The following is a 16,295-nucleotide window of genomic DNA, read 5'->3' on the forward strand; positions in this document are numbered from 1 at the left end:
CTCTTTTTTTCTTTCACTATACACCCTGTGCTTCAGCAACCCTCTGTGCACACATGCACAGACACACGCACCCCCATTTGAGCTACTAGCAGTCCAGCAATATCCACTCTAGCAAAGCCCTCTACGGCAGATGTAAGTAATATTAGCCAAAAGTGCTTTGGGTAGTGCACCTTTTAGTCTGGTTCACTGATGTAAACGAACTCTGGCAGGGAAAAAAAATGTTTGTTTTTATGCTTGATGTTGGTTTAACTGCAGCTGCCATAAAAATATAGCTGGAAATGTCACAGCAGAATCACACCCTGACTGACAATGAAATACCTAGCCAACATTTCCAGCATAAATCTTGCATAAAGAAAGTACCAGGGTTTAATTTCTAGGGCAAAAGGAAGCAGGCAGACCCAGCAGGCAAGAATTTAAAAGAAAAGAAAGAAGAAAGGCACCTTAGGAGAAAACAATTCTATTATTAAATAGATATTCATTCGTGTACATTAGCAGATAGTGCTGCATCCCCTTAGCAGTCACTCTTACAACAGTAAGAATTCTTCCGTCTGTTTAAGGCCTCTGGATAAAGCTGCCAATTGTTGAATGGAAAAAGCTCCAATGAAAATATTTAGTTTTGGCGGAGACAAGGCCACCTACGAGGCTTTCCATTTCCCTTTTTTTCTCCTTGTTCTCCCTCTCCCAACCCCCTTGCAGCCATGAATTTACTAGCAGCAGCTGTGATTGTCTGAGATATGCAGAGAAGCATAAGACCATCCTGTGCCTCATGCCAATGCTGTTAGTTCAGGAATATTACGGGATTATTTTTTAAGATGTTCCTCCTGTTGTATGCAAGGCTGGAATTGAAAAAAAAAAAAAAAAAGGAACTTAAGAGGATTTTCATGCAGTGTGTTTGTTATTCATTTTGTTGTTGCCACAGCATGTGGGATTTGTGTGCATTTAAGATATCAACTTAACTATGTTCCCTTCACTTCATTACTTGTGTTTGCCAGCTGATGGGATGCCAAGGTGAAGTAACTGAATCAAAGAAGATTTAAAATAAATACCATTTAGAATATGGGGCAAACAATGTAATACTAGCAAGGTGGCTAGAGAAGGGGGAGAGGAGGGGAGGAAAAGGGGTATCGTGTGCTGTTTTAACAGAGGGTGCCTCTCCAGAAGACTAATGAGAGGAGAAACCAGCTGTCCTGACAAAAATCATCTCGACTGTTGCCAGAGACTTCTGTTGTCATCAGTCCCTTCTTTCAAATGACTGCTACACTCAGGTTTTATTTGGCAATGTCTTTTACTGCATTCTGAAAGGTGTTCCAATCATTAGTTATCCTTAGCAGGATAACTACAAATAAACTACTGCATTGTGCTGTAGATTGTTTTTGACTCGTTTGCAGTTTCTTTACCAGATAGGCCTTATCAGTGTATGCCCAATCGATTTTGCCTTTCATCTTCTCATTCTCAGATTATTTCTTTATAGCTACCAGGAAGGTAAAGACCAAAAACTAGATGCTTGGTGTATAAGCACTGGCTACGTACTCTGTGCCCTACCTCCTTTGTTTGGGGAGCCCTACTGAGTTAGATCATGAGTTATTCACACAGTAGAGCTTTGCACCAAGGGGCAAGCAGGCGACATTACCTTCACTGTTTTCTAGTCGGGAAGGTAAAATCTACTATCACAAACCTATCTAAAATTTCACTTTTCCAGAAGAGTGACAGTGGTCAGTCGTAAATGTTTTAGAAAAAGGAGAGAGACACCCTGTTCTTGAAAATAATGAAGTAACCTGGATCTTGAAGAACTGACTTCTATCAGGAACTCTCACTACCTGCATTCAAAGCACTTCATGGTTAAGGTCACTTATTTTCACTCTTTTAAACAACAGAACAATATTTTATCTAGGGAATACAGTAGTGTGGAGCATTCTGAAAAAATTATCTTTGTATCTCTCTCCTCTATCCAAATTTTGGAAACGGGAATATTTATTACCAGGGGCAAACTATGGCCCAGTGAGGTAGAAAAGTCACTGTTACTTCTTGAAAAAATCTTTTTCTAACTGCTTCAAAACTCATGGGCCTGCCAAGACTGCCTTCATTCGGAAGGAATGGAACTGGGGCTTCTGGGATCAGATAACTGTCACATAAAGCATGGCAAACCAATGGCTGAGTTACCGTGCAAAGGCGGGATTTCAAAATGGCTCACTCGGCTTTCTTCAAGCCTTGCTGCCTTCCAAGTAGCTGCCCATAATAATGGGTTTAGCCTTAAAAAAGCACTAGGAAACCGAGACCTCTGACCCCCGTTCTACAGCCTGCGGGGTAGCACGGACGCTCAGAGCAGGGAGGAGAGGGGCGCACACCTCCCAAGTGCTTAGTCGGTGCCTCAACCCCAAGCGATACCCCATCCCCAAGACCCCTTTGAGCGGCACACGCCACCCCATCGTCCCAGCTGTCACCCCCCCCCGTGCCAGCGTGCCGCCGGCTGTGCCCGAGCCGCAACTGCGCCCGCAGCACGTGGCAGTGTACCTGCCTTTCTGCCGGCACCGGTAACGACGGCGGGGAAAACGGGGGCAGCGGGGGCTTCGGCACGTATTAGGAATCAAACCACATAACCAGGATCCCTGGAGTGTTTGTGTGTTGGTTGCTAGCAAATGTTTGAGCCCCGGCAGTAACACAGGCACAGCTGCTGTCGCCCACACTACTCAGAGTAATGTAGGACATGATACAGTCACACCTTTGCTCTTCTCGGAGGCTTTTGGTCATCGCTCTTGAGTCACAGCCCAGGGGCACTGGACAAGATGTTAGGAGATCTGACTGCACATGGCTCGAGACAGGTCATTCCACTTCTGTACCTCTATTTCTCAAGGTTTTACAGCCCTAATAATTATTCCTACATTTTCATCGGATCTTTTTGTTCTCCTACTTCAGTACAGCTTACAAGGATGCTTGTACCACTCACGTAGTTTTACTTTTTTAACCTCTACTGTTTACAAAACCCCACTTAAAAGGCTGAAAATAAAATTTCTTTATTGATTTCTTTTCTTTTTCCATTTGGCAAACATTGATTTCTTTTTCCTTGTGTTTTTAATGGAGCTTGAAATTAACATGAATCTGTTTGTTCAGATCCCTGTTTGAATTAGTGCAGTTTTAGTAATAAAGTTAGGTAGCTGTTACCTTGGAAACAGAGCTCTGTTTTAGCAAACACTTTGACAAACATTAGGGCCTACACAAACAGGAGTAGTAAAACCAAATTCCTTGATAAGAGGTTTGGTGGATGTTGGAATCAGCCAGTACCTTCAGCCCGGAACACACTGCCCGCCTGATGGCAATTGTATAAAAAGTGTGTTAACTTGGGGGCTTTGGCTGTTTCACAATGTTCAAGTTTTTGCAAGTGCTTCTTTTCCCTTTTCATTGAGTAGTGCCATGTTGTTAGCATTAAGGATTTGCTGCTTTTCACTATACTTAAATGCCAAGCTAATCTGAACTACTTGGCTTAGTTGTGTGGTCCTGTAAAGGTACAGACATACCGTGTGTACCTCTGATTCCACAGCAGTATAATATCCAAGGTACTGGGCACGATTGCCATGGCAAGATGGCCACAGGGAGCTGACAATTAGTTGCAGGGATATACTGTGCTGCTACAAATATGCAGGTTTGAACAGTAGCCCACATACTCAGAAATGTATTAGGCCTTATCTTCTGCAGAAGTGCAGGAGAGAGCCTTGAGACAAAACCACTGAAATGTATGTGACCGTTCAGACAGCAGTGGTACAAACACGGAGGCAGAATATATATCCCACAGTCAAAATTGGAAAGCAGTTGTCCATATACAGCTTCACTGGACGGAACAAGAGACAGACAGACTGAGCCAGCTGTGTTAAGCTTTATCACCTGAAAATTGCTATTTATACCCATTAGATAAGGTTAATTTTTCTCAATTTCTTTAGTTTCCAGTAACTGCCAACTGGTGTGCCGGGATAGGACCACCCCTGAAAGAGGAAGCATTTAACAAAGACCAAAAAACCTCCGGAACAGCAGAATTGTTTCAACACCTCCTTGAGAGGCATGATTCATGTACGCCCGACTTTCTTTGACCGTGAGGCTAAAGGTGCCTCAGTCATGCTTGCTCAGATTCCAATTAAAAATAAATAAAAATAAAATGCTGAAGGAGAGATGACATGCTGTTCTGCAGAGGTTTGTTGGTTTTTGTTTGCTTCTGGCTTCCAGCATCACCTTCAAAAAACAAAACTTGTAGATCTGCAAAACACCAACTGGCTGGTTACTTATTTAGCTACACGTATCTTTTGTGGACCGGCAGCAGAACAATGAAGAAGGAAGGATAATGCTTAGTGTAACCTCAGCATTAACACATACAGCATAATAGATGAGTAGCCACCGCATTTGAAGAGCAGTTCATGAAGCAAAGTAGAAATGATGTGTGTGTAGGATATAATTACAGCAGTAATGTAATAACATTCCATGTTAGATTATTAGGGGCCTATTCTGCCCTTGACATGCCTACATAACTCCCATTAATGTTAATTGAGGTTATGCATGTGAATCAGCAGCTGAGCAAATCACTAAATTAATTACATATAAAGTACCTGTTTCATTTTTTTAAGTCCACTGATACGTTTGGCCAGTGCAAATGCTTATAGTCTATGAATGAACTACCACAGGGTGGAGAAGGGATGTGGAAAAGACTGTGTGGATTTAAAAACCCCATTAAACAAAATTAAGTTTTGACAAATAGGCGAGGGATAGTGGGGATATTAATTCCTGGACAGGGCTTCCTGTACATTCTTCAGAAACTCTGGGACTCTGAATAAACTAGGAGAGACCCTTGCTTTTCTGTAGCACCTCCAGCAGAGGAGGTTATCTGGAGCTTTTGTAAACAAAGGTGTTAAATACTGACTCTGCAGGCAAAGGAGGCACCTATTGTGAGTACAGCCATAAGAGCAACGATAGGCTTGGATAAGGCATACAGCTACTATTTTTTTCCTGCTTGGCAATCACAACCCCCACTTTCTGTCCAGGAACGCTTTGATCATGCAGATGTGATGACAAGGATCAGTGTGATGACAAAGTCTTTGCATGTGGTGGGAGAAGTTTGGGCTTGAAATTCAAAGCGTGTGTTTCACTGAAGGGTCTCATTCTGCAAACACTTATCCTGGAGTTTGAAAGGTGCAGATTGTTATACAAGAAACTGCATCAACCTTCTCTCACTCCTTCTTTGTTTCATTTTTGGTTTAAGCACCAGGAACTCTTGAGCTTTCAGTACTCCTGAGCTGCTAAAACTGGGTGCAAAGAACAGAAAGTGCTTCCTGGAGAAAGGAGAGGAGCAGCAAATACGGTCCATCGTCTGCACCTCTAGTATTGCCTCCTTCTGATGCTATAAGTAGAGCAGAGCTGGGTTGTCAGCCTTTTCCACAGCAGGAACCCCCTGGAATCCCCTTCTCAGCTGGGCAGGATCTGAAAGGGATTCCCCCACCCATTCAGCAACCTGAGAAGGCCCGGATGGTCATAAAACCCTGGCACCTGTTTGTGATCCCCCACAGGGAGGGGGGACAACTGCCCCACATTCAGACTTCCTGAAATAGAGCAACATCCATGATATGACCAACAGAGCCCCCCTCGCTATAGATTAGAAAGGATGCCTGTGCTTTTAAGCCTCTATTTTGCATGGAGTAAACAGCCTCTCTGGTTTCATCTGGACCTCTCTGAAAGAGCAGCTTCTGGTGTGGCTTTAGTTACAGTGAGCTCCGCTGCCCCCACAGATAGCTTGTGGCCTGGCTCTCCGTGTGTGCCTGGTGGCACTGGAGCATGTTGGACGTGCTTGGCCATGTAAAGAGGCCTGGCTTCAAAGAGTTACGCTCAGAGGCTCACTGCCGGCCTGACAGGCAAAGGGGAACTTAAGTTTCACCTCAAGACAGTGTGGACACAGCTGCCAAAGTAAAGTGAAGCTAACTCTGGTCAGCTGCACTGCAGATGGGGTTGCCAATTTAATTATCAGTAGAATTACTTTCTGTAGTTCTTAATAGATATTTATACCCATTTATTCGTAATGATTTGTACTTAGGAGCCTTTTGTCATCACTGGGGGTATAAAGAGGGCCAGATGGAGACAGAAGCAAGGTGAGCAGTTACCCAAGCTGGCACTGAGAATGGTAGAATTGCAGTGGCCATGGCACCATCCCTGGCCTGCACTGGTTCAGTGGCAGCAGCATAGCTATTCCCACAGGTCTAATTCTTCTAGAGGAATAATGAGCAGTGATGGCTCTGCCGCCTTGGTGTCTGGCTTACTGCTGTCTCCCTCCCTCCCAGATGAAGACAGACAGCCTACACAGAAATTATGCTTCCCAGTGGCAGGGAAAAGAAGGCAGGATGGAATAAATGTGTCTAGACACAAAAGTGTGTTTCTTCCTCCCCTGTCCCTGCTCTTTCGTATGTGTCTCCATGTTGTCTTGGTGGAACTCCATCAGCAGGACCACAGAAGCCAGCTGTAGGGCTGGGGAACCTGTGCTCAACGCCTCAAAATGCTCAAAAGAGATGGCGCTTATAAAGAAATTGCTCTACTGCAGCAAGGGAACCCCAGTGCAGGTGAGATGGTCTCCTTTACCTTCCTCACACCCCGCCCTGCATACACTGCTGAGAAATTGGAAGTTGTCAGGGAGAATGGACTGGCCTCTGCCTCAGAAAGCTGAAAAGCTACCACCTAAAAAAAGATGAGAGTACAGTGAATAGATATTCAGATGCTAAATAAGATTTTTGATGCTTAACTTCAGATGGTCATGTTTAATAATATAGATGTATGTATTTGCTTGAGAAGCAAAATGGCTTGCTCATACCTTGGTTTTATTCGGTTAAATCTACAGAGGTCCCCAAAAAGCACCCAAGGTTATGGAACTGGTATTTTAAGAAGGAAATATGGACCATGTGGACATAGGACCGGCTTTCCACCTATGTCTACATTCCTAGGTGTCTGGCTCAAAATCTCAGTTGCTGCCCACTTCTATTTAAAAACACAATTACAAAACAAAGAGAAAACAGCATGTGAAAATGCTAACCAGCAGGTTTCATTGTGTTTTTAAAAAGAACTGCTATCTCACTGTCCTCGTTCCAAAAAGGAGAGGGCTGGCACTCAGGAGAAGCTCCGAGTTAGTCAGGCAGCCGCCAAATGGCAGATTCACTTAAATGAGCTCCTGTCCCATATCATATTGTGCATGTTTCATCACTTGATGTGTGCGTGGATCCTATTCCCATAACAGGTCAGATTCAGAGATACTAGGAAACCTAACTCACCTCCAGAATGACTTTCATTCCTCCAGCAAATAGTGCCCATCTAAGACATCACCTATGCATACAGGCTCAGTGTAAGTATATAAGGGCTAATGCTTAAATGTCCCCATATCAAACATCCAGTAGTTGAAAATGTTACTCTGCAATTCCACAAATATTGATAAATTTACCTGAACTCTTCTGTACTTTATGACACATTAGAAATCACACCTTCCTGAGGCCTCTCCTTTTGCATTACAGATTGCACTTCAGCCTAAATATTCAACTCCAGTTTGTTTTGCTTAATAAATTTCCGGGAACATCTGTGCTGGGAGATAAGTGATAAATAACATGAATAGACGGCAGGTCAGGCACTGCAAATAAAGCCAGCCAAATCAGAGAGAACTTGCAAGATTCAGTGATGATACTGAAGTTTCAACAGCGGCACACGGAATTGGGCTATGCCTCCCTCACACCCCATGCGGTTGTTACAGAGGCTGTCACTGATGCCAGTGGAGATTTTACATAACTAAGTTACCACCTCTGTGTATAATGATTGCAAGATACAGTCCATAACTAGCGCCCTATGTCGGACAGGGGAATCTTTTCCACTACGTTTATTCCTTCATTGACTTTTAAGGCTGTCATACTCAGCTCTATTTGGGGTCTTTTTTTTGGGGTGTTCCACAGGCTCCCCCCCACACTCTCCGCAGTTCATCTCCCAACCATCCCCAACCCATGCGAGGCACCTGACTCAGCGTTGCCCATCAATTACGCCACTAACCCTGGGTCATGGTGGTCAGCAGCCAGAGCAGCATGCAAACCCTGGTGTGTCTCATCCCCATCCTCACCAGCCTTGAGAGCCTGGCACCCTCAGTGGGGCACCCGTGTGGGGCTCCCGCTCGCCCACGGTGGCACAGTGCACGGCAGGAGCCAACACGGTGGCCAGGAGCACCCAAGGTGGGCACTGGGGGTGCGGTGGGCGCCCCACAGCGCAGCTCCCGACAAGCCGCCAGCGCCGGCAACCCAAGGAACACAGCTTCCACCGGAGGCCGGCATCGCTGCGGCTTGCCCCTCGCCGCACCGCGTGCCTCTCCTGTCCCAAATTAAATGGAAACCCGAGCAGCAGGTGTTTCCCTAGATGTATAAGAGAGGGAGGAGAGATGGAGGAAAAAAAAAGAGAAGATGGGGGAGAAATAAGAAAAAAAAAAAAAATAAACAAAACCAAACAGAATAGCCCTGCGCCATGCAACAGTTCTGCACGCAGCCCTGAGGAGAACCGCGCTGCCCCCCAGCGCGGCCCGCCGCCGCGACGGGCAGCCGGGCGGGGCAAGGCGGCGGGGCGCAGGCCGCGGCGCGGGTCCTGCGGGCCGGCAGCGCCGCCGAGCCGCGCTCCCGGGGCGCCGGGGGCCGGGCACAGCGGCAGCCCCGGCCAGAACCGCCGGGAAAGCCGGCCCGGCCCGGCCCGCCCCGCCGCCGCGGCCTCCCTCCCCGCCCCGCTGCCTGAGGCGCGGCCGCCATCTGCCGTCCCGCCGCCGCGCTGCAGCCGCCTCGGCCGGCTTGTTAGCGGCGGGAAACGCGCGGGAAGAAGCCCTTCTGCGAAGGGAAGCCGGGCTCACACGGGCCCCCCCCCCAGCATCGCTTCGGGGCTGAGGGAGGTGCCGCTGGGGCCTGGGGAGCTCGGCGGCCCGCAGGCAGGGAGCTGCCTGGGGCTGGCTGGGCACCAGCGGCCGCCTCCCTCTCGCTCCGGCCTTTCCCCGGCAAACCCTGTGAAAGGACCGGCTGGGTGAAGCGAAGCAAAATTTAGCTCTGGCGTTCTGTTAGCCCCCCCACTGATGTCCGGCGTAAACGAAGGCGGAATCTGGCTACAAGCGAGTGCCTTTGGGCAAGAGAAGCCCGAAACACCACATACGGCACCAGCGATTAGCCAGGAGTAGCTGGAACCGGCCAGTGCAATAGGCCAGGAACAGCGCAAACCCCACCACTTTTTGCTCTTCTTTCCCCTTTCCTCTGCTTTTTATGTGTCAATAACACGCATTTCACACACAGATACCAGGCTGATGTAAACCACACACCACATCATCGTAATACCCCTCAGATCCTCCCTCTTAAACGCTGTAGCCACAGGCTGTTGTCTGCCATTCCCAAGCAGATGTCAAGCCACCTCAAGTAGGGATTTATTTATTCGCCAGTGGTTTTGGGGTAATAAATTGATGACAAATAATTGTCGCCAGTGCAGTCCAAGAGTAGGCATAGGTTGTGATGAGTGAGTGACTACTGAGCTGCAGCATGGGAAGAGCCAAGACCAGAAGTTTCTCTCTCCCCTGGTCCTTCTCTGGTAACAAGATGTAAATGTTGTCGCCTCTCACCACTTTGTTCACACACACAGCAGCCAGGACGCAGTCCTGTGGGTTTTAGAAAAAGGAAATAAGACTAGAGAGGATGCTTACTCAGAAAATGTTTACTCCTCTGTACCTGTATTGATTACCTTGAGGTATGAATAGCAATGGCATTCGTATCCTCCAAATGTTCACTCTAGTCAATACCAAAATTAATTTGTATACCAACAAATCTGCAGCTATCCAGGAGGGAAATGAGCTCAGTATATAATAGAGGGGAGAGTTTTGGCAAAAGGGAGAGTGTAGAAAGAAACCTGCTTATAAGAATTATTGATAAAAGAATTATATGTTTATAGAATCCAATTCTGTATCTTGAAGCATTTTATACGCTCAGTCCTCAGTGATAACTGCAACCATTTCAATAATTGCTGTTTGCTGAAGAAAATTGATTTTAAAATCTCCCTGATTCATTTGCAAATTACTATTATTTTTCCTATTAAAGTAGCACCCCAGAGTCTGTAGCACAGATTAGGGCTCCTCTGGGGTAGGTGCTGTGCAAACTCATAATACAGGAGTGTAGTTCCTTCGAACTATCACCCAGGAACTGGCTTTCTAAACCACACAGCTCAGTAAGATCCAAGAGTACATGCTTGTGTGTGGTACTGAATGACTGCACTAAAGCCGACACCTGAGATAAAAGCATTTATTTATTAGAGCCTACACAGGCTTTCAAGCACTGAAAGGTGCCTTAAAAAAGCTAGCATCCACACATAAAAGTCTCTTCTCTCTAAACTCCTTAGAGGTGCAGAGGAGCTGGGGGAATGGTGGAGTGCCATTCACAGGCACTTTCGGCCTCTGCCTGTGCCAACCCAAACCCAAGGGCAAAGAGAGCAACACAGGAGGTTTGCAGAGGTGTGATTCCTTACAAACACCTTACCCCACTGAATCTGAGAAACAGTCTCGTGTGGCAAATGCTCATGCTGGTTCCGTTCAGGAGGTGCAGTGAACAGGCCCCTTCCCTCCCCGCAGAGAGGATCTGCTGGGTGATGTGTTAGCATCTGCTGGGGCAGTAGGAGGTAAGAAGAACTAAAGAACAAGTAGCCCAAGAGGTACAAGGAAAAATGCACTGGGGCACATTCAATCCAAAAAATTTGCCACCGTATGTAAACAGGCAAATTAGACACAAAAGTAGTAGGAAAAAAGTATTATTCTCTTCATGATATGGTACATGGTAAACCGCCAATATGGGAAAAGAAGACGTTAAGAAGCAGTATTACTCAGGAATTGTGTGACAGGAGCAGGAAATTATCCCCATTTCAGCGTCCAAATAACAAGGTTTATCTTCCTCTCAATCTCAGCGTTAACTAGTGGGCAAAATGAATGAAACTGCATCTCACGGTCAGTTGATCCCTCGCTGTGGACTGCACCCACGGGGGAAAGAAGGTGAGTGTTTTGAGCAATGCAAAGCACAAAGCAGAAACAAGAGTGATGTGGGGGAAATCTGCCCTCAGACAGAAGCCTGTGCTGAGCCAATGCATCTTAGGTTGAAATGTAGCGGGCACATAGGTTCTGTAGCACTGACCTGGAGGTACACCTCATCCCCCACCTCCACAGCCACAGCAGAAGCTGGGGAATACGCACAAAGAATGCACAGCAAAGACAAGGAAGGTAGCTGTGATCTGGACACGCTAGAGTATCTGTTTTGTTTGTCCATCTATCGCCAAAAGATGTGAAGGACAAGTCTTGAGCAAAACAGATGAGCAAACATGGCAAAAGCTACTCTTGACTCTGATCCAAAGCCCACAGCAATCAAGGGAAGTCCTCAGCAGCAAGCCATATGCAGTACCCACAGCTTCAGTGAATATGGTCAGTCTGTAACAGGGAAATATCAAAGATACATAGAACAAAGAGTGTCTTACGGCATCCTGATGAGCATTTCACCATTATGAAAAACAACTGATAGCATCCTGCTCTCTGCTGGATCCAGTAAAACAGTTTAATGGCCAAATATCCAGTCATAATGTTACCAGATTTCATGGTATATGTTGAATTTTTTCAAGTCTCAGCATCTGGAAGCATTATGTGATTATGTGAAAAGCCCAGTTTTATTCAGTTTTGTTTATTTTTACTTTAGTTTCTAATTCTCCATGGAGCTATAGAGAAAAGCTCAAAAGCCATAAATGCTGTAGGGCCAAATTCAAACTCAAATGAAATATGTAATATATATGCATACATACACAAACACATATGTGTATAACCCCACTTCATGGTTTGACATAGAATTTTTTGGAACCTTCAGGGCTTGGCAATCCTATGATCATCAGTGGTCAGGCACGGCCTTTGGGGAGAAAAACATATGGGGTCATATTGCTGAACACAAAGGTACTACCAGACACAAAAGTGACAGTGCCAAATTCCTGGCTGCTCGAAACTGGCATAGTTCCACTGAGTTACATAAATCAGCAGCTGGGTCATGAATGAAAACCTGAAATCAGGGAAAATGCAAAATTCTGGGAATACAGACATTTCGGCTTGCTTCACATCCCCACATCCTTTGTTAAACTTTTTTTTTTTTTTTTTTTTGGCATTTGCAGAGAAAACATGCCAGTGTGTCTTTTACAGCACTCTGAGGAAGAAAATTCAAGCTGCTCTTCCTGATATTAAAAGATGTGGCATTTGGTAATACTTGGATGAAATCCAATTGCTAAACTGCCGAACCACAGTTTGTAACACAAGCGCATCTTGAAGGGAAAACAGCAAAAGACAGATGAAAGTGAAATTTATCAACAGAAATAAAAGAACATGTGAGCAGAAAGCAGCAGGAAGAATATCCAGTGTCAGAGAATGGAGAAAAGGGTACCAAGTACATTAACAGCAGTATTAGTGATTTAAGCACTGCCACATAATGAAGCTGAGCACTAGTGTCACGATAAACTGGAGTGGAAGAACGAGCTTTGGAGTGAGTGGAAGCATTGCATGTGGCCAAATGTGTGATGGCATGCAAAATGAGAGTGACCCCACCTGGAATCTGTTAGATGCTGAAGACCACTGCCAACTACTTCCTCAAATGACAAAATGCAAGTTTCAATGTGTGAGATCAATACACACTTGAAGAAACAGATCCTCATGCTATTAAAAAGATCATGGTCTGGTCATAAAGACTCACAGTTGTGTAATCTCCAAGTATTTAGCCTTTGAACAAGTCCAACTGTGTTATGTGCATTCAAGTGTTAGTAATTAAGGGTGGGATATCAACCTTAAGCTTTGAATTTTCCCATATATTGTCAGTTTAAATCTGACTCTTGTCATTGCTATAGCATGTTTTTGCTTTTAAAAGGAATAGTAAAGTCCTAGGAATATCACATCAGCCTTCCTAATGAGAGAACCATAGGAAACAGGGCTGGAAGGGACCTTTCGAGGTCTAGTCCAGCCCTCTGCCCTAAGGCAGGATCAATTATACCCAAATCATTCCTGACAGATGTTTGTCTAACCTGTTCTTAAAAACGTCTGGCAATGAAGGTCCCACAACCTCCCCAGGCAATCTCTTTCAGTACTGTTACAGCTAGAAAGCCTGTCCTAATGTCTTCCTTAAATCTCCTTTGCTGCAATTTAAATCCATTAGTTCTTTTTGTATTCCCAGTTGACACAGAGAACAATTTATTACTTGCCTCTTTGCAGCAAGCTTTACATATCTGAAGACTGGTATGACATTCTTATTCCCTTCTCTGCATCTCCTTTCTCTAGATGTATAAACCCACTTCTTTCAATCTGTCCTCATAGGTCATGTTTTCTAGACTTCTGATCAATACCACTACTTTCTGTTGGAATTTCCAATTGGTCTACATTTTTCTTTCTTGAACTATAGTGCACAAAAGTAGACACGTTACTCCAGCTAAAGTCTGAAGCAGAGAATAAGTAGGGTAAGATTACTTCACATTTCTTCTCCATGACACAATATATATAGAGCCAAAATTGCATTAGCTTTCCTCACACCGTGGCCTGTGTTCCATTTTTAATTCACAGCCATCACAGATCCCTTCTGCAGAATGACCATTGAGTCAGTCGCTCCCATCATTTATGTATGTTGTTGGCTATAGGAATTCAGTGGCAAGATCCTGGAGTTTCCAACAGTTAACTTCTTCGAATTTAAACCTATTCACCTCAGACTACCTTGTTCAGGTAAGGAGCTCAGGTATCTATCAGTATCATTTCACTCAGAGCAATGGAGTAACATCAGAAAATAATTTAGCACAAGCTGCCCATCCAGCATAGAGGAATTCAGCAATGGTTCTTCCCATTAGTACCATGTTTAGCATATTCAGTCTGCAATAGTCCGAAACACAATGATTTCATTTTAGAGGAGTTGAAGCACTTTAAAATATAGAAAAATAGACACTGAATATTACAGCTCAGATGTATCCCAATATGATGAAAGGTCTCCAACCTATCTGTATCCTGATGAGCATAATGCCAGTGAGTGGAAGGCTCGCTCAATCACCAATAATACCCAAATTAGGATGAAATGGGAAATATATCTTACCAGCTCCACCTTGGTTAGTTGTCCGAAAGGGAAGTTCAATCTCTATTCGTATCTGTAATGTATGGAATTATATTTGTCTTACTATACTATCTTGAAATGTGTGATGAGAAACCAGGTATTGTTTCTCTTTCTGCTCTGCAGGCAGGTCCCTCTCTGTAGCAGCTGGAGTAATTTGCAGGTATGCCTGCAAGCAGAAGGAACAAGGTTTCTCACAGTAATGGGGCTTAAACAACAACCAAAAAATACACTGTGGTAAGAAAAGGGTTAACTCTTTAAGTGCCACAGTGGTTTTTCACCTGAAATAGAATTACAAGTTACCAACCAATGTTTATAAGCACAATAGATATTTAAATGAAATTTTTAAATTGCTCTGAATTTGACCCTCCTCTAATTTTGATTTTTACCAAGTATTTGAAACAATTTAGCATGATTAGGAATTAATAGTGGAATATTCAGTAGCTCAGAGGAACAAGTCTTCTAATTCCCATCAAACTTGAACACATAATTCCCATAGGTGCCTTTGAAAATCCCTATTTTGAATGTTGTCCTTTGGATAAACAGCTCAAACATCACCAGCTTTCTACACAAATATGGTCTGCCTGCAATAATTTATGAAAATCATAAAATTGATTTAAGCTCTTCTCAGTACTCCATAAATTTTATGCAGCCCTTAAATTATAAAACTGCTGCTGCTGCTGTGGCGCTGATCAGAACAATGCTTAATCTCTTTTCTTGAGATAGCTGGCATGTCAGAGAAGAAAAGAAGAGACTCACGCAGCTGAATTGTTTGTTTCAATTTAACAGGGCAGAATAAAACAGCCTAGATGCCAGGGCTCTAATCCCACTGAGACTCTGTGCATCAAGCTTTTATTGCCAAAATAGTTGTTTTAACCTTCCCCTGCCTTTCCTTGGTTTTAAACCAGAAAATAACTTTCGTTGATTTCACAAGGATACTTTTTTTGCGTACATCATCAAATTTGTGACACTTGAGATGTTCCCCTTCTAATTTATAATCAGTGTGTTCCTGTTCTCAGATGCATGGCAACAAAATTCTGCATCTGTCCAATTACATACTGCTGTAAAAAACTCTGCAAACCTCACTACACTTATCAAATAGCCTCTCTCTCAGCCCAAAGCTGTACCAGAATGAACGTAGGTTTTTTGCTTTTACTAAAATTAGACTTTTTAAGACTGACTTTTTTTATCTCTAACTTCTCTGGCAAAAAAATTAAAACCATCATTTTTGGCACTGAATCCAACACAAGGTGAAAATCCAAAGAAACCGTTTGAATGGGCTCCTTTACTCTTAAATGTGGCCTAGTCACACATTAAAACTGCAGACTGCTTTGGCTTTGTTGAGATTTTGGTTTGTGCTAGCTAACTCCGATTAAGAGCATGCTCATTTTTCTGGTGAAGTCTCATCTGGAGTAGGACAGTTTTCAAAGGCAACTGCTCAGGACGTTATTAGAATGACTCTTTGGTGTGTGCTTCATCCTGGGGATCCAAAGCCAGCAGCTGCTGTAGTCTTTTTCTTCACACTGACACTTTCCAACTCTTTCCACTCTCCAGGTAATGCTTCCTAGTCTGTCATTCAGACAGTCGTCATCTTTAAGGGATGCATTTTCAACCTTTTTACACTCACGCTTTTCTCCCACGTAACCCTGTGAGTTTCATTCTTCCTCATGCGCTGTTTTTGCTCAGAGGTATACAAACCATCTGTGCCTCTAATACAATGTTCTTAAATAGCCTCCAGGCAGATCTCTATGGTTTTTAAGTACTTCTCTTTGCCCTTCAGCCTGCTGTTAACCATTTTCCTCATAGTTTTATAATCTGCCCTTTTAAAGTTCGTTGTTACTGTGTTGTCCCTAAGGGAACAAGTCTTTCATGATATCAAAACTAAAAGTGTGCAGTGATCACCGTTACCCCACGGAGGCTTGACAACACCTTCCTCTAATAACTTCTGCCTATTACAAGGTAGCTCCCTCTTGCCCATGGCCTTACTAATCAGTCATTGCACTGAGGACTGCCACAAGAGTCAAGGAAAAGGAATCCTTTGCCATATGGATTGGAGTGGCACCAAAGCCACTTTACATCTCCTGATAAGAGGAAAAACTGCTTTTGCCAGCTGTTGGCTTTACCTCCAACAAAAAAATA

Source organism: Tyto alba, unplaced genomic scaffold, assembly GCF_018691265.1.
Source record: "Tyto alba isolate M040663 unplaced genomic scaffold, T.alba_DEE_v4.0 Super-Scaffold_46, whole genome shotgun sequence".
Taxonomy (NCBI): Eukaryota; Metazoa; Chordata; class Aves; order Strigiformes; family Tytonidae; genus Tyto; species Tyto alba.